Raw genomic sequence first — 18,502 nt, 5'->3', positions numbered from 1 at the left:
GATCTGGAGAAGCTGGAGGGGCAGAAAAGGAACTTGGTGCAGAAACCAGCAAGGATGGGACAGCTGGCGTCGTCTGTGTAAGCGGAGCAGGGCTACCCCGATAGAGAGCCAGTCTGTCTCTGTGGAGAATCACCTTTCTCCCTCTCTGTGGAAACTGTACCCTGTAAACGACTTCTCCTAGCCTCTCTAGGACCCTGCACGGCCCAATCCACTGGCTGTCCAGCTTTGGACATCGTCCCTTCTTGCGTTGGGGGCTGTACACCCACACTGGTTCGTCAACTACGAAATGTCTTCCTTTAGCTTTTACATCATAGTGGCGCTTTTGTCTCTGTCCGGCACTTCGCTGCTGTTCCCGAGCGAAAGTATGTGCGGAGTCCAGACGCTCCTGAAGTTTCCGAGCATACTCAGGCCCCTGGCTTGTGTCTTCAGAATCAGGTGGCCGGCCAAAAGCCATCATGGCCGGTGTACGGAGCTCTCTTCCCAACATGAGAAGAGCAGGTGTACAGGATGTGGATTCCTGTACAGCTGACCGACATGCCATTAGCACCAGGGGAAGGTGGTCATCCCAGTCTTTTTGGTGCTTTGATGTGATGATAGCCAGTTGCTGCCCCAAGGTGCGGTGAAATCTCTCCACCAATCCATCACTTTGCGGTCGCAAGGGGGTGGTGCGAGTCTTGTGAGCACCAAGGCGACTGCACATGAGGGCAAACACCCGGGACTCGAAGTTCCGGCCCTGGTCAGAGTGTATGGACTCCGGAACCCCAAAACGGCTGAACATGCCCCCCAGAAGGGCATCCACAACCGTTTCTGCCTCCTGGTCCGGCAATGCGTACGCCTCCGGCCACCGAGTAAAATAATCTATAGCAGAAAGAACATAACGGTTACCCCTAGAAGAGCGCGGCAACGGGCCCACGATGACAACAGCCACCCTCTCCATCGGCCCTCCCACCTGAAATGGTTGGAGAGGAGCACGCGACAGGCCTGAAGGACCCTTGCGGGCTATGCAGGGGTCGCACTGACGACAAAAGTCCTCCACGTCCCTCCTACATCTGCCCCAATAGAAACCCTGACGGAGTCGGCGCAGAGTTTTTGTAACTCCGAAATGTCCAGACCCCGCCACTCCATGCATGGCCCGCAGCACCTCCAATTGGAGGCCCCTTGGGACCACGATCTGCCACTTCTTCTCACCCGTTGCAGGCGCCACCCATGCCCGCTGCAGGACACCCTGTTCTAACCGCAGAGCCTCAAACATAGACCAAAACCCCTTGCTTGCAGTGGATAGCGCTGCCACTTCCTCCCACGGTGGCCGCTGCTGTGCGACAACCCACTGCAGCACAGGCTGTAGGTCAACATCCTGCTCCTGTTGCCGTTTCCACTCTGCCATGTCTACAGTCTGCAGCCCCCGGCAAGTCCACTCGACTACTGACTGCTCTGTGGCCCCCATCCCTTCCTCCAGTAGCTCCTTTTCTCTGGCCTCCCTCTTCTTACAAAACCGACAATCATCTGCTGCACATGGACGGCGAGAGAGAGCATCTGCATTAGCGTGGCGTGCCCCAGCCCTATGCTCCACCTTAAAGTCAAAAGCCTGTAGCTCTTCGATCCACCTGGCTACCTGCCCTTCAGGTTCCTTGAACGTCATGAGCCACTGGAGGGCAGAGTGATCAGTCCTCACTGTGAATTTTAATCCACACAGGTAGTATTTAAAATGTCTGATTGACAGCACCACTGCTAGCAGTTCTCTGCGGGTGACGCAATAACGCTTTTCGTGCTTGTTAAACACCCGGCTGAAATAAGCGACCACCCGCTCCCCTTCTGGCCCCGCCTGAGACAACACACTGCTAGCATCTGTGTCTAAGATGAAGGGTAAAGAGGGATCAGCCGGAGCCAACACTGGAGCTTCACTCAATGCACGCTGTAGGCAACTGAAAGCCTCTTGGCATGCCTCGGTCCATACATAGTCTCTGTCCTTTTGCATCAGCTGAAACAAAGGTGCGGCTGTGCATGCAAAACCCCGTACGAACCGACGGTAGTATGACGCCAGGCCTAAAAAACTCTTGAGTTGTTTCTGCGTGGTTGGAGTGGGCCAGTCAGTTACAGCCTGCACCTTTTCCTTCATAGTTCCAATCCCTTCTCCTCCCACCTTATGCCCCAGAAAAAACACCTCTCGCTGCATGAAATGACATTTGTCTGGATGTAACTTCAGGCCAGCTGTCCTGATTCTTGTCAGCACCAGCCGCAAGGAACCCAAGGCTGCCTCAAAGGAGCTGCCATGCACAAGTATGTCTCCAGATAGACCAGACATTGTTGGCGGGGTACACCGGCTAGAACTTTGTCCATCAGTCTGGCAAAAGTAGCCGGGGCATTACAGAGTCCAAAACAAAGGACTTTGAACTGCCACAAGCCTCGTCCAGTACAAAACGCTGTTTTGGTTCTAGCCTCGGGGGCAAGAGGCACTTGGTAATACCCACTGCGGAGGTCTAAGGAGGAAAACCAGGAGGACCCCGAAACTAGATCTAGCGACTCATCAATGCGCAGAAGCGGGTACGAGTCTTTCTTTGTCACAGAGTTCAGCGGCCTGTAGTCAGAGCAGAGACGCCACCCTGACACCTTCTTTGGGACCATGACCACAGCTGCCACCCATGGACTGTCTGAAGGTTCGATTATATCTGCCTGCAGCATTTTGGTCACAGCCTCGTCACATGCCTGCTGTCTAGCCAGTGGGAGTCGACGTGGGCGGCACTTAATAGGCCTTGCATCACCCGTGTCAATCTCATGTTGCACCAGCTCTGTCCTCCCCACCTCTTCATCACTCATGGCAAAACAGTCTTGAAACTCCACTAGCAGTTCCCACAACCGGTCCCCTTCTTGTGGTTCAAGACCCTTGCAGTTTTTCTTCCATATTTCTCTTATCACCTCCACTGCTCCCTCTCTCTCCAGTTGAGCTCCAGCAGGAGAGGTTGATGCGCAAAAATGTGTGCTTGAAGTGGCACTCCCGCTGTCACTCCCAGAAGGTGACTCTTGGAAGGGAGTGACACCAACTGTGTCAGAGGCCTTAGCTGCTAGCCGCTCAGGGTGTCCCTCTTCACTACACCTAGGAAACAAGGTAAAAACCGACCCCGCGAAGAAGTTCACAGTCCCTCTTAACAGATCTAACTGACAGCCTGCAGCCCTTAAAAAATCCAGGCCCAGAATACACGGGTCCTGCACTGCCGCTATCCAAGCGGTGTGGCGAAGTGTTCTCCCCCCAACAGTCCAAGAGAGTACACCTTTGCCTTTCATTGGGGCCAGCTCACCTGTGACAGTGCGTAGACGTACCAAAGTGGGCTCCAGCACGGTTCCCTCTGGAACCACGTCAGGTCTCACTACAGTGACTGTTGACCCTGTATCCACTAGCGCTGAACAGGGAACCCCTTCAACTGTAACAGGAACGTAGCAAGAGTCTCCAGTGCCGGCACGTCCCACCGCGATGATTGGCTCCCAGTGTGTGGTGGCGTCTGCTTCTGGGGAAGGCTGCGCCATGCCTCCCCGACTGTGATGTTGGGCGCCTCCTGGTGGTAGCGAGAGAATTAGCTGGGGTGGCACATGCAAAGCTGAGGTCTGGGTCTGCATATCCCCCTTTATGCAGACCCCGAGTCGTTTCCCTGCCGTCTGTTTGAGTTGGGACACTCTCTGACCAAATGTCCAGCCTGACCACATCCCCAGCAGGCCTTGGGACCTGGGTGAGGTCGGCGGGCTGTCTGTAGCGATACAGCTCTCAACAGTTCAGTCATTTCACTCACCCAGGCCGGCTTCTCCACTGTATGACTCTCTACCGCAGCTCCCCTGGCAGGGCGGTCTCCATAAGAACCGGGCCCACCAGAAACCGACACACCCCACACATTCTCCCTCTCCACTGCCATCTCCAGGGCTGCTTGCAGGGTCTGAGGGTGAAGCAGCTGCACCTGAATGCGCAGCTCTGAGGGTGTGAGGGCTCTAATGAACTGGTCCCGCGCCAACTCGCTCTGTACGCCAGGGGACATGTGTGCATAGGCCCGCCGGGTCAGGTTTTCCACATCGTTGGCCAACAACCGTAGTGGCTCACCAGACTTCCTGACCCGGTTACTCAGTTCATTCCGCAGGAGTTCAGGTTGTAAGCACTGTCCAAAACGTCGCTGTAGAGCACCCACTAGTGCTCCATAATCACGTCTGTCAGCCGGGTTCAGCAGCAAAAGACAGGACAACGCATCATCGGTGAGGGAAAGTGCCAGGTTTAGAGCCTTCTTTTCAACAGTCCATCCTTCAGCTTCCGCCAATAGCTCAAATTGCGCCAGAAACGCTTCCCAATCCGACCTACCGGTGTACTTGGGGATCTTGGTGGTTGAGACAACAACTGGCGTTCTAGAGCCGACGTTCCCACTCAAGGCTGCATCATGGCCGCCGATTCTGGAGCGAATAGAAGTGGCGCGTGCCGATGGAGTTAGTCCCGCTGCGTCAGCCATTCTCACCGCGGCCTCCCTCACGCGGTCTCTTGCTTCGCATGTAGCTTTAGCGAACTCCTTGACTGCGTCATCCGACCAGCCGCATGCGCCGTCTTCCCCCGTTTCTCCGCTCACCTCTTCTTTTACTTTAGTCTTCCGCCGCACGGCCATGCTTCCAAGCTAGCTCCAGCTAGCACAGCTAATCCGAGCTCCGGCGTGAACCAGTCTGACCGTCAGTACGCCGCCCCGCGTCAGAAATCACTTCTGACACCAGTGTAGTGACGGCAAGGAAGCTCCTTAGGCGGCCAGTTGTCCAACAGCTCTTTATTGAGATTTCTGTATCTGATAACGGTTACAGCGTGACTAAACAGGCACAGCCAGCTACTACTAACTTCTGCGATGACGCGCACACACACTCTTCCACAGGTACACCCCGCCCCCTCTCTCCATCAGTCACTTGCCCACCACTGATTGACACACACACAGTGGTCTAGCAACTGACAGAAAGAGGGGGGCGCCAGCCACCTGCAGCTCTGTCTAAACCCTGGGTCGTTACAGTACTTTAAAAACGTTTATTTTTTTCAACAAATAACTTCTGTACTGTACTGTCAAATAATAATTTGAATCATCGATGTAAACAGAAGGCTTCAAATCGCGGAGATTAGCCCCGCCCACCGCGACCCGAGACTAATTGAATTAAACGGGAGAAAATTTAAAATGATCATGAAAAAAATACAAAGTACAAACGGACAAATAGTGGCTCAGGTGTATTTCAAAGCTCTTCAGCCTGAGAAGCTGCAGTGTTTTCTCCTTCTCAAGCCCGCGGTGCAGCAGTGTGTGTTTGTTCGGGAGAAGAACATAGTGATTGACAGTTGGTGTTGCTCTTTTTCTATGGGTTTTAGAGAAACTTGAAATTGCAAGATGATTTGCATGTACGTAATTTGGAAAGCTGATTTACGTACGTGTACATATTAAACTGCAACATTATTGACGCACAGGTAGAGAAGAAGCGGAGTGACTTTTTTAGCCAATCAGAATGCAGAACACAATGCACGATGCAAATCCGTGAAGTAGCGAAACCGTGAAAAGTGAACCGCGTTATAGCGAGGGATCACTGTACACCAATTGTAAATGCAGCTTAAAATTATATATTTTATTTTTATGGGTTTTGAAATGTTTTTTTTTTTTTTTTTTTTTTTTTTTCTAACTTGTCCTGTCCAACAGCTAGGCAGACAGATGAGAGCTGAGGGCCTCTTGGGTTGGACATATTTTACTTTAACAAGAGGGGTTATTAATCTTCAGACAAACCAAAGGTATGTCTGAATAAACCCCTTTTGTAATTGAGGCCAAACTTTATTAATTTCAAACATGTCTGAAAATCTTTGGTGTTGGACCGGACGGAAAAGGAAAGAGGGGAAGAAGAAAGAGGGACGTTAGAGAGAGGGGGGGTAGGGGGTGATAATAGGAGGGGAAGGGGGATAAGACCATGAAGCAGCATAAAGCAACAAGTTTACTGGTTGTTAATCATTATGGTAAGGTTCAAATGTAAAAAAAAAAACAAAAAAAAAAGGGCGGAGCCTGTCCACACACACACTCAAATGTTATAAACACACCTGTTAGTTGCAAAAATGTCCACCTGTCGACATTTACACAAAACAGATAGTGTTCACACGCATACTTATGCCTTAAAACCAACTAGTGTGAAATATTTCAGTCATTCAGTCTGTTGAGCTAACACCTGTGCTCAGGTGAGTGTTTATGTTCTTCTAAAATGGATGGTGGAACGTGAAAAGAAGGAGGGAGAGTGCCCAGCCATCCCCACCCCAAGACCCCCACCGCACCAGCAGCGGCAGCCGGATTCCCCCCAACACCACACGGGAACCGGCAGGGAACAACCGCCGCCCGGGCGACCAAGCCCGCCACCCAGGCCAGGGCCAGCAGGGCCGCCGCAAGGCCCCCAGAGCCAGAGAGCAGGGAGGCACGGAGGGAAAGAGGGCGCCGCCCCAGCCCAACCAGGAGAGCAGCCCCCCCGCCGCGCCGGGAGAACCCAACGCAGGGCCCCACCGGAGAAGGACGCCCACAGCCCCAGACGAGCACCCCACCACCACCCAGGAGTTCCGGGCATCCCCCCGCCCCAACCCCAGGTACGGGCCAGGACCCCCCAAGGGAGACCCACTCCGCACTCCAGGCAGCCATCTGCCCGGCCCACGGTTGGTCCAGGGAGGAGCGAGGCAGGGGCCCGCCGCCCCCGCCCAGAAGGGGGGAACCCCGGGGAAAAAAGAGGGCCCACAAGGGGTGTTGTAAATATGGCCCGACCAGGCTCGGCCACAGTTGGAAATTTGGCGGGGCCCAGCACTCAGGAGCAAGGACCAGAACCCACCCCCCAGGGACACGAACACCCCCGGCTCAGATGTAATGTGAACCCCCCCACCGCGCGGAGAGAGCACCGCCGGGCCCAGGAAGCCAGCACCCCGGGGACACAGCCGCCGTTGCAAAGGGGCCCGTACCCCCCACCAGGGAAGAGGCAGGGGACAGATGGTCCTAGGTCCCACCTTCCTTGCAAAATGTGTGTGCGTGTATGTGTGTTTGAGAGAGTGTGTGTGTGCATGTGTGTGTGTTTATGTTGGGATGTATATATTGAGGGGGGAGGGGTGTGTGTACTAAGGGGGGTGCGGTTAAAATTGGCGGGTAGGGCACTAAGGGGACGTCTCCTGATTACTCACAGTGACGTCCCCTCACCCTCCCCACCAAGGGGCCCTAAATGTCTAAGGTGCGGTTAAAATTGGCGGGTAGGGTGCTAGGAGGACATCCGCTGCTTGCTGGCAGTGATGTCCAAGCACCCCCCCTACCAAGGGCCCTACATGTCTAAGGTGCAAATAAAACCGAAAGAGGGGGGGCCCACTCCATACGGCAACCACAGGAGGGGGGTCACTGCCTAGTAAACCCCCCCCCCCCCCAAGGCTCATCGCAGGCTAAGCCCCCCACCCCCTCACCCTATTATGAGGTTATATGAGGAAGGGGGTAAGTTGGGGACAGATGATAGACTGTCCCCCGGTGGTCAAACAGCCGCCCCCCCCCCCCAGCAAGGGGGCCAGGCCCACCCAGCCCCGGGGCCCCACCCCCGGAGGCGCAGACACCCCAGGCCCAGCACCACCACCCCCACACAGAGAGAGGGGAGCCAGAAAGCGCCGCCCCCCCCCGGAGCAAGCCCAGGCCCCCACCCCCAAACGCCGGCCCTAGAAGAGCTCTGGTCAGGCCTCGACGGGACCGAGGCAGCCAACCGGCCGGGGAAACCGCCGATGGCCTCAGCGGAGACCCCGACCCCTTCAACCCCCCCTGCCCCGTACCAATAGTGCCCCCCCCCCCTCCCCCAGAATGCCCCCCCACAGGACAGGGCCGACAAGACCCCCATTGGGTTTTGAAATGTTAATAATTGCTGATTTAATTTTTATTTCTTTGGAGTGTACGGTGAATTTTGTTTGAATTATGTTTAGAAGAATAGAATTATTCTCGCGAGAATTTGGGCCTTTTATGTTTGCCGCAGGTGAGCACGTCTTTTTGCTCACGAGGTTGCAGCAATTAGGAGTTCAAGCTGGGAGAAAGAGCTGCAAAAAAGATTACCTTGGACTCAAAGAGACTCTTTGTCTTGACAAGCCGAAACGAGGTATTTTTTATGCTTGTTTTTGTGTTATTTTGTATTGTTTATTTCTCCTTAAAACATGTATAATGTTTTGTTATAGTTTTCACGGCGTAATGAAGGCGTAATGAAAGCGAAGGCACGCAATGTCCCACAAGAAGTGTGATGACCTGCAGAAGTGCAAATAAACACCCGTTGTAACCCGACCTGTGTTGTCATGAGAAGAGTCACAGTGAAAACTCGACTGCTCCACACGGGGAGGAGAGAGGAGACTGCAGCGTGAAGCCTATGGAGTGATATTTCTGCCACCACGTTGCACACAAAACTTTCTAAGTTGAACACAAAACTTTCTAAGTTTTTTGCTCAAAAATTTTTTTTTTTGCTTTCAAAAACTTTTTTTTGCTTTCAAAAAACGTTTTTTGCGTTTGCAAAACACATTTTTTCGCGTGCGTTGTGTCAAATCTCGCTTTTGTCCTATCTTTGATTTTGCTGACTACTTTGAGCGCGACTTAGCGTGATATGACTGCCACTGACATCGCCAAAAAGAAATTCGCATGCGTTGTGTGTCATCTCACTTTTCTCCTATCTTTGCTGAGTTAAGTTTCGGTTTGACGTGACCAAGCTGCCATCAAACAGCTGCTGATTGGTCCAGATTCTAACCAATCACATTGCCATATGAATCTAACATGGTGTCTGCTGCCGAGGCTGAACCAGTTTTTTTTACCCTCATTTTTGTATTTTTGGATGAAAATGTTTTCATTTTTTTAAATATAATTTTAACAATAATTCATACTTTCTTTTTTCAGCATTAGTTCATTTTTATTAAGTCAGATTTATGAATTCATGGCTGAGGATCTCCTGAATTCTGTTTGTTAAAACAAAACAATAAATGATTCAAAGCACATATTATTTAATGCTGCACACGTGTTTGGGATCAGATGAACAGCAATAATAAGCAAAAGAATGATGGCTCACCACAGTAAACTCAATGTTTATAACACAGAAGAGGCATTTTTTGACTTTTATTATCATTTATGTTTTAGAACTTGTAAGCGTTTGTCCAAAGTTAAAAAAAATTAGTCATAAAAAATGCTATTTTCTCTTAATATTTCAACAATTTTGACAAAAAGAAAACAATAGTTAAGATACAAATCTTAAAAAGTGTTGCTTCCCTGCTGGACGGAGTCGGAGTTTGGACATGTTTTTTTTCTGCTGCAGACATTTTAAACACGTTCATCACTACACTGTTTGTTGTTTCCCTTTCGGCCTTTCCCATCAGGGGTTGCCACAGCGAACGAGTCGCACGGTAAAATTGGCAATGTTTTACGCCGGATGCCCTTCCTGACGCAACCCTCTCAAAGCAACTGGGCTTGGGACCGGCACAGAAGCAGAGAAGGGAACAGGGAGCAGCCCGGAGTTGAACCCTGGTTTCACGGACGGAAGGCGCCGCAAACCAGCACGAGCTAAACCGGCTCACGTTCATCACTACACTGACATGAATAAATACTAAACTGTGTTTGATTTTAGCTGCTTTGCTGCTTCTTCTGGGTTTTACTTTGAGAGAAACGGGCCAGAATCGTTGAAAACAGCAGAACCCTGTATGAACACCGACACAAAGTCTAAAATCCATATCTGCCTCGGCGTACCGTCAATATGAGACAGAGACACTTGAATGGTTAGAATCTGGACCAATCAGCAGCTGTTTGATGGCAGCTTGGTGACGTCAAACCGAAACTTAACTCAGCAAAGATAGGAAAAAAGTGAGATGACACACAACGCATGCGAATTTCTTTTTGGCGATGTCAGTGGCAGTCATATCACGCTAAGTCGCGCTCAAAGTAGTCAGCAAAATCAAAGATAGGACAAAAGCGAGATTTGACACAACGCATGCGAAAAAATGTGTTTTGCAAACGCAAAAAACGTTTTTGAAAGCAAAAACAAGTTTTTGAAAGCAAAAAAAACAATTTTTGAGCAAATAACTTAGAAAGTTTTGTGTTCAACTTAGAAAGTTTTGTGTGCAATATGGTGGCAGAAATATCACTCCATAGAAGCCCGCTAAGCAGAGCCGAGAGCCACGAGGAAGCCGACGCCCATTTCCTTACCGCGTGCAGGCAAGCAGATGAAAAGACAGTCGGAAGCGCAGCTGGTCCAATGAATCCCAGAAAGTTAATTTCCAAAAAGTAAAGAAATAGTGTAAAAAGGGGCTTTAAAGGTTGCAGCTAAGGAAATAAGTTATTTGTTATCTGTGGAATTCTAAAGCGTTTCTACTATATTGTTACATATCAAGAAAATGTTTTTGTGACTTATTTAAAAAAAAAAGTTCATTTAAGGGGTTAAAATATTTGAAAGCAAAGTTAATACTACAGTTCATCAGTATTATTATTGTTATTTTAAGTGTTTTTCCATTGCAATTTAGGCTTGAAGTGTTTGTAAATTTCATTTATTTAATTTAGTGACAGATCATTTGCCTTTCATGTTTAGATAAGCTTATTACATTTGAAAATTTAAACAAGTTAAAAATATTGTCTAAAATATATATTCCTAAACATTTGCACACTTAATCACTTGATAAGATGTCACATGCACACAAGCAAGAGGAGCAAGCTGAGCCATCTCCCTGTTATGTCTGAAAGTGTTCAGATTAATGTCATGTTGGTTGCTGTTAAAGCAACGTTAATAAGAAGTGAGTTACTGTGCCTTTAAGAGCTGAAGCTCTTAGACTGCAAAAGTTGAGATAAAGATGTTGGGGGGTTGGGGGCTAAGATAAGAGTTTGGAGCAGCAACGCGGCGTGATCCTTGTCTCGATGCAGACGCAACATTTGGCGAACGAGGATGTCTGAATTCACTTTGCCTCCACCGCCGCCTTTCTTACCGGTGCCAGGGGGTCCCGTGGTTCCGTGGGACCGATGGCTGGCGTCATTTGAGGACTATTTGCTGGCTTTGGGCCACACGGATCTGGCAGAAGCGCGAAAGTGCGCGCTCCTCCGCCATTGCCTCGGACAGGAGGGCCAACGAATCTTTGCAACGCTCACCTTATCAGATGATAAGTACGCTACAGCCACGGCCGCACTGAAGTCCCATTTTTGTTCGGGGAGGAGCCGTCGGATGCGTCGTTTTGAGTTTCGCCAGCGCTGTCAGCAGCCGGGTGAGACTGTTGCACATTTTGTATCGGCACTACGTGAGCTGGCAAAGCTCTGTGATTTTGGGACATTAGAGGATGGACTCATAGTCGACCAGTTAATTGAAAAAACGTCTTCAAATCAGCTGAGGGAGAGGCTGTTACTAGAATCTGACTCCATGATGTAAGCAGATGCTTTAGTGATCGGGAAACAGTTGGAATCTGCCTTGGCGGAGGCGCACAGATTCGCCCGCGCTGCAGACCCGCCTGTGACGTCATCATCACCGACGCAAACCGTGACGCTGCCCGCAGAGGTTTCTGATGATCTACCGGTCCAGAGAGTGGACAGCAGACCCAGAAGGAGTGGGTCCCGGCGTTGTAATAACTGTGACTCCAATCAATACTCTGCTAGAGATCAGTCATGTCCTGCAAACGGGAAACGCTGCCGTAACTGCAACAAGCTGAACCATTTTGCACGCTGCTGTCGCTCTTCTCCGGCGCACGCTGGCTCTTCCACTATTCCCATTAATTAATTCAGTACAGAGCTCCCTTCCTGCTTTCAAGCTTTGCACCTGTCGTGTGGGCACAGCCCAAATTCCACTGCTCGTAGATACAGGTGCTAAGGTGTCAATTTTAAACAAATCCACTTATGATCGTTTCTTCAACCGTGTGCGTCTGGAAGCTACAGTTAGGAATCTGTCTGGTTATGGCCATTTCCCTATCTCCACCCTGGGTGTTGTTCGTCTCCCTGTTAGTTACAATCAACATTGTGCACCGGATGCAGAGTTCTGTATCACTCAGAGAGGAGCTAACATCATGGGCCTAGATTTGTTTCTTGCTCTTGGGTTTTCAGTGACGGATTCTAGCGGCACTTGTGTCCTGCAGGTCGTCTCGTCCTGGCCAGATCGCTACCCCCAACTCTTCACAGGGCTCGGTCGCATGTCCGCCTTTGTGCACCAGCCCACTGTTGACTCGTCTGTACGCCCAGTTATCCAACCACTGCGGCGTATTCCTCTGGCCCTTCGTGACGAAGTCGAAGCTGAGCTGGGTCGCCTAGTGGAAGAGGATGTTATTGAACCGGTTGACGCCTCACCGTGGGTGTCTAATTTGGTGGTGGCTAGGAAGAAAGGGGGTGGTCTCCGCCTTTGTGTTGACTTGTCAAATGTGAACAAATTGATAATTCCTGATAAGTACCCTTTACCTACCGCTGAGGAGCTCACCAGCCATTTTCATGGTTCCACTGTCTTTAGTAAGATGGACTTGCGAAATGGCTACCTGCAGGTTCCCCTTGCACCTGCTAGCATGGACCTCACAGCTTTTGTTACACATGTGGGGGTGTTTAGATTTAAACGCATGGCTTTTGGTCTTTCCTCGGCTCCAAGCTGTTTTCAGAAGATTATGTCGCTCATCCTGGCAGGTATCCCAGGTGTCTCCATCTATCTGGATGATGTGGTTGTACACGCACCCACCATGACACTGCATGACGCTCGTCTGGCGCAAGTTTTTCAACGTTTTGAGCAGCATGGCGTTAAACTAAATGCTGGGAAGTGCGTGTTTGGTGTTACGGAGGTTGAGTTTTTGGGTTTCAGGCTCTCACAGGCAGGAATAGCTCCCATCATGTCTCACACGGAAGCCATTCTGTCTTTGCCAGATCCTCAGTCACCAGCCCAGCTGTCCTCTTTCTTGGGGATGTCTGCCTACTACCTTAGATTCATGCCACATTTCTCGGACTCAACAGCTCCTTTGCGTGGCTTGCTTCGGAAGGACGCACGCTGGGACTGGACCCCAGCCTGCCACGAGGCTGTGCGCGTCATAAAACAACAGTTCACCTCTCCCCCCACTTTGACCCATTTTAGCCAGATGGCACCCACGTTGGTCACCTGTGATGCCTCTGGCTTGGCCCTTGGTGCTGTGCTGTCCCAGATCCACGAGGGGGTGGAACTAACAGGGGCGTTCGCTTCCAGGGCTCTTACTCCAGCTGAGCAGAAGTACTCGGTGGGGGAGAGGGAAGCACTGGCTTGCCTGTGGGCATGTGAACGCTGGCATGTCTATCTGTATGGTAGGGCTTTCACCATACGCACAGACCACCAGGCTCTGACGGCATTGTTGGCGACTCAGGGGTCTGGACACAAACCCATGAGATTGCTGAGGTGGGCTGACCGGCTAAACCAGTACAACTTCCGCTTGGAGTTTATGCCAGGGCGTGCTAACACAGTGGCAGACCTTCTGTCCAGAGCGGTGTCGGTGACAAAGGAAGCAGGCGAGGTCACTCAAAACACAGAAAATGATGACGACTTGGTGCACATTCTGCACGGGCCCCTCAGCTCAGTAGTTACCTTGACTGAGCTGCAAAAGGCCTCTGCTGACGATGAGACTTTTGCAACTCTCCGCATTTACATCCAGGATGGGTGGCCAGCCAAGGTGGATGATAACCTACTCCCCTACTACCGTTTTCGGAATGAGCTTTCCTGCTGGGGGACAGTGTGCCTGGCTCGCGGCCATCGAGCAGTTGTCCCTGAGACCCTTAGATCTAGAGTGCTTCACATGGCGCACGAGGGGCACTTAGGGGTGGTCAAAGTGAAGCAACGGTGCCGCGATACAGTGTGGTGGCCTCACATAGACTTAGATGTTGAGGAACTGGTACGTAACTGTGCCTGCTGCCTGCTGAGTGGGAAGACTGGTCAGCCAGCTACGGCACCACTCAACCCAGCCCCGTGGCCTTCATCACCTTGGGAACACATCCAGATAGATCTCTGTGGAGAACTCCATGGTGCACCTGCTCATGCCCGTTACCTCCTGGTTGTGCATGACCTGCATTCCAAATGGCCAGAGGTTTTTCAGCTTAGTTCCGTTACCACACACACCATCATCGGCCGCCTGGAAGAGCTGTTTGGACGGTGGGGGCTTCCCAGCGTGGTTACTACAGATAATGGGCCGCAGTTCATCTCAGCTGAGTTCACCGAGTTTCTGAAACAACGCTCCATCAAGCACATCAGAACAGCAGCGTATCATCCGGAGAGTAATGGAGGGGTGGAACGGCTTAATAAAACCCTCAAAAATGGGATTCGTGCCTGCATGGAAGAAGGGAATGTTTTCAGCGAGGCCCTCAACCAAACTCTTTTGAGCATTCGAGCGTCAAAGCACTCCACCACTGGGGTGTCTCCGGCTCTGCTCATGATAGGACGCGAACTGAAGCAACCCCTGGACTGTTTGAGGGCACAGCCTGTCCCTCCACATGGCACTCAAGGTTTGCAGAAAGTCAGGGCCCGGGTCATAAGTTCACAGGCTCGGATGAAGAGGCAATTTGACAACACACATCGAGTGCAGACCCCTTCACTAGCTGTTGGGGATTGGGTCAGGATTAAACGGGCCCACCGCCAGCACAAATTGCAGTCGTACTGGTCAGACCCTCTCCGGGTCACTCAGAAGCTGGGGTCAGTCACCTACAGACTAGAAAACGGGACGCGGTGGCACTCAAACCGTCTGCACAAGGTCCCAGCCCCGACAACACCTATGTCATCTCCCGCAGCAACCTTGGTTTGGCCGGCTGGGCCGGGGACCAACCGGCCTCAGGGAGGTGTGCCACTCAGGCCTGAAGCGGAAGTTCAGCCAGCACGGCCACAGAGGATAAGAGGCCCACCTATCTGGCACAGAGACTATGTGACTGGGTGATGGTGACATTGGGGTGGGAGAGTTGGAGTTTTCGTTCCAGTGAAGGGGGGGAAGAAATGTTATGTCTGAAAGTGTTCAGATTAATGTCATGTTGGTTGCTGTTAAAGCAATGTTAATAAGAAGTGAGTTACTGTGCCTTTAAGAGCTGAAGCTCTTAGACTGCAAAAGTTGAGATAAAGATGTTGGGGGGTTGGGGGCTAAGATAAAAGAGTTTGATGAAATAATTGAGGACCTTCAAGTTACCTCTTCTGCTGTACAGGGAATGTACGATGAGCTGCGCCAAGTATGTGCGCCCGAGTCAGACCTGCGGCGCAAGGTTGATACCTGTATGTCACTGTCAAGATTTATTATCCAAAAGGCTAAAAGACAGCTTCAAGGGTCACCAGCAGATGAAGATGAGGAACCTTGGCCAGATGTTGGATCAATCTTAAATTCAACAGTTTAATCATCTCAGTCGATGTCTGATCGACCTGTGTTGTCATGAGAAGAGTCACACCAATGTTGATTTAGTAAAAAAATATAAAAATTAATTTGGTAAAAGCGATAAGCAAAGAGAAACACCACATATGTTTAAATATAATTCCCTGAGAGCCATTTCCCAAACTGAGGCATGGAGACTTAATCTCTTTTACGATTCTTTATTCTGGTTATTGCAGGCCAGCACAGTACAGATAATTCAGCAACACCTCAATCTCTCGCGCCGAGAGCGCTTCTCCCAACTTTTTATTCCCCCACTCCTGCACGAGCCCTTCTATTTTCCTTATTGGTCCAAACTCCCCAACGACAGGCTGAGCGACAGAACTGAGCATCTCTGCTTGATGCATTTAATGAACTTTGGAACTTAGAACGGTACCCAACAGTCACCCAGTCCTGCAGGAACCAGAATAAAGAACCTTAAAAGAGCTTAAGTCTTCGTGCCTCAGTGTGGGAAAGGGACGCAACATTATGCTGTTGCTAATAAATCACGAGTATGTCTTAACATTAATGTGACTTCTGGTGCTGCATGGTGGTTTTGCTGATGGTCTAGTCTGGTTGATACATGGTGAGTTTCAGCTTCATGCAAGCAAACATCATCAGTACAGCAATACTCACATGCTGCAGTGTGTGGTATGTGACGGACCGTTCAATTCAATTCAATTCAATTTTATTTGTATAGCCCAAAATCACAACAACAGTCGTCTCGATGGGCTTCGAAGTAAAACATGAACTCAAAAGGATCATGAATACAAAGAGTTCAAAAGGAAAATACTAAAATGAACTAACAAACTGACTAAGCTATACTGGCATCCCTGCCCTTAGACCCCCCTTCGCGGTAAGGAAAAACTCCCAAAAAAAAAACGGATTCCGGAAAAAACGAAGAAACCTCAGGGGTGCCCACACGAAGGAGGGATCCTCCCCCAGGATGGACAGGCGATTTACCAGAACTCTTAGAGAAGAATTAAGTTATCTAAATCTACAACTACATATTTAAAGTCCAGCAGACGAGCTTCATCCAGTCGTGGTTGTGGGGACAGTCAAAGGCGCGAGTCGAGCCTGAGACAGGAACCACAGCCAGGTGTAGGAGCAGGAGCAGAGACGAGGTACTCGGTCAGGCACAGAGCAGAGATGAGCCAGAGACAGGAACCACAGCCAGGTGTAGGAGTGGAGCAAAGGCGAGGTAGACGGTCAGGAACAGGAGCACGGATGAGCCAACTGGAGTCTGGAAGCACTCCCACTCCCCAGGAGGGGAGAGGAAAAGAGGGACAATACATGAATCGCACTGCACCAAACAGAGGCATGGAGAACTAAATGATAAATTATGATCAGGAATGGAGGAGAGGAAGGGTAGAAGTAGAAGAGAAAAGAGGAGAGAACCCCAGTGCACCATAGTTACCCCAGCTTCAACTTCTAGCAGCCTTTTAAAAGAAATAGTTATTAAGTTTAATTTAAACAAATTAACATTAAGTTAAATAATCTCTGAATACTAACTAGTCTGACAATAAGCCTGTCCAAAGAGGAATGTTTTCAGTCTAACTTTAAATGTAGAAACTGAGTCGGCCTCTCTTACATGAGCTGGGAGTTTATTCCATAAGACAGGGGCTTGGTGGCTAAACGCTCTACCTCCAACTGTACTTTTACTAATTCTAGGAACCACAAGCAGTCCTGCATTTTGCGAGCGAAGTGTTCTCATTGGATGGTAAGGGACTATGAGGTCCTTAATATAGGATGGGGCCATTCCATGTAAGGCCTTATAGGTTAACAGGAGGATCTTGAACTTGATTCTGGAATCAACTGGGAGCCAATGGAACGAAACTAACACAGGAGTGATGTGATCTCTTCTGCTAGTTCCAGTTAACAATCTAGCTGCTGCGTTCTGAACAAGCTGGAGATTTCTTAAGGAACTCTTAGGACACGCTGCTAACAAGGAGTTACAGTAATCCAGCCTCGACGTAACAAATGCATGGATGAGTTTTTCAGCATCACTCTTAGAAAGTATATTTCTGATCTTAGCAATATTCCGCAGATGAAAAAAGGCAGTTCTACACGCCTGAGATATGTGAGCCTTAAATGATAAATCCTGGTCAAATAAAACCCCAAGGTTTCTAACTGTGGGATTGGGGGCTATACTTATGCCATCCAGGGAGACTATCAGAGCAGACAGAGCATCTCTGAGGTTTTTAGGACCAAGTATAATGACCTCAGTTTTTTCTGGGTTCAAGAGGAGGTAATTAATTGTCATCCAGGTCTTGATGTCACTGATGCAGGCGTTCAGTTTCTCTATCTGGTCATTCTGGTCAGGCTTCATGGATAAATACAACTGCGTATCGTCGGCATAACAATGAAAATTAATGCTGTGTTTCCTGATTATGTTTCCTAGGGGTAGCATATAAAGCATAAACAGGATCGGTCCCAAGACTGAGCCCTGTGGGACTCCATAGTTGACTCGAGTGCACTGAGAGGAATGGCCATTTACATTAACGAAATGATACCTATCGGACAGATAGGATTTAAACCACTGGAGAGCAGATCCTCTGATCCCTATGTCCTGCTCTAGTCTATGGAGTAAAATACTGTGGTCGATAGTGTCAAAGGCTGCACTGAGGTCCAACAGGACAAGAATAGAAAGTAGACCCTTTTCTGAGGCCAATAACAAGTCATTAGAGACTCTAACTAGTGCAGTTTCCGTACTGTGGTGGGGTCTAAACCCCGACTGAAAGTCTTCAAAGTGGCTGTTGTCCTGTAGGTGGCAGTAAAGCTGCTTAACTACAACTCTTTCTAGGATTTTAGAAATAAAGGGCAGGTTTGATATTGGTCTATAGTTGGCCAAGATGCTAGGATGCAAACTGGGCTTTTTCAGAAGAGGTTTAACAACTGCATATTTAAAAGACTGTGGCACGTAACCTGTTTCCAGAGAGGCATTTATCATTGTTAATATGGGATCATTAATTAGGGGAAAAGTTTCTTTAAAAAGTCTAGTGGGAATTGGGTCTAACAGACACGTTGAGGATTTGGAGGACGTAATAATTGATGTTATTTCTACTTGATCCACAGCAGTGAAGCAGTCCAATGTTACAGAGGTTTCTATGGATGCCTCCATTTCTACCACTTCAGCCTGTTCTGGGCTGATAGTAGGAATAA

The sequence above is a fragment of the Oryzias latipes genome, chromosome 9, assembly GCF_053564925.1.
Source record: "Oryzias latipes strain Hd-rR chromosome 9, Olatipes_Hd-rR_3.1".
NCBI lineage: Eukaryota > Metazoa > Chordata > Actinopteri > Beloniformes > Adrianichthyidae > Oryzias > Oryzias latipes.
This window is presented reverse-complemented; position numbering follows the sequence as displayed.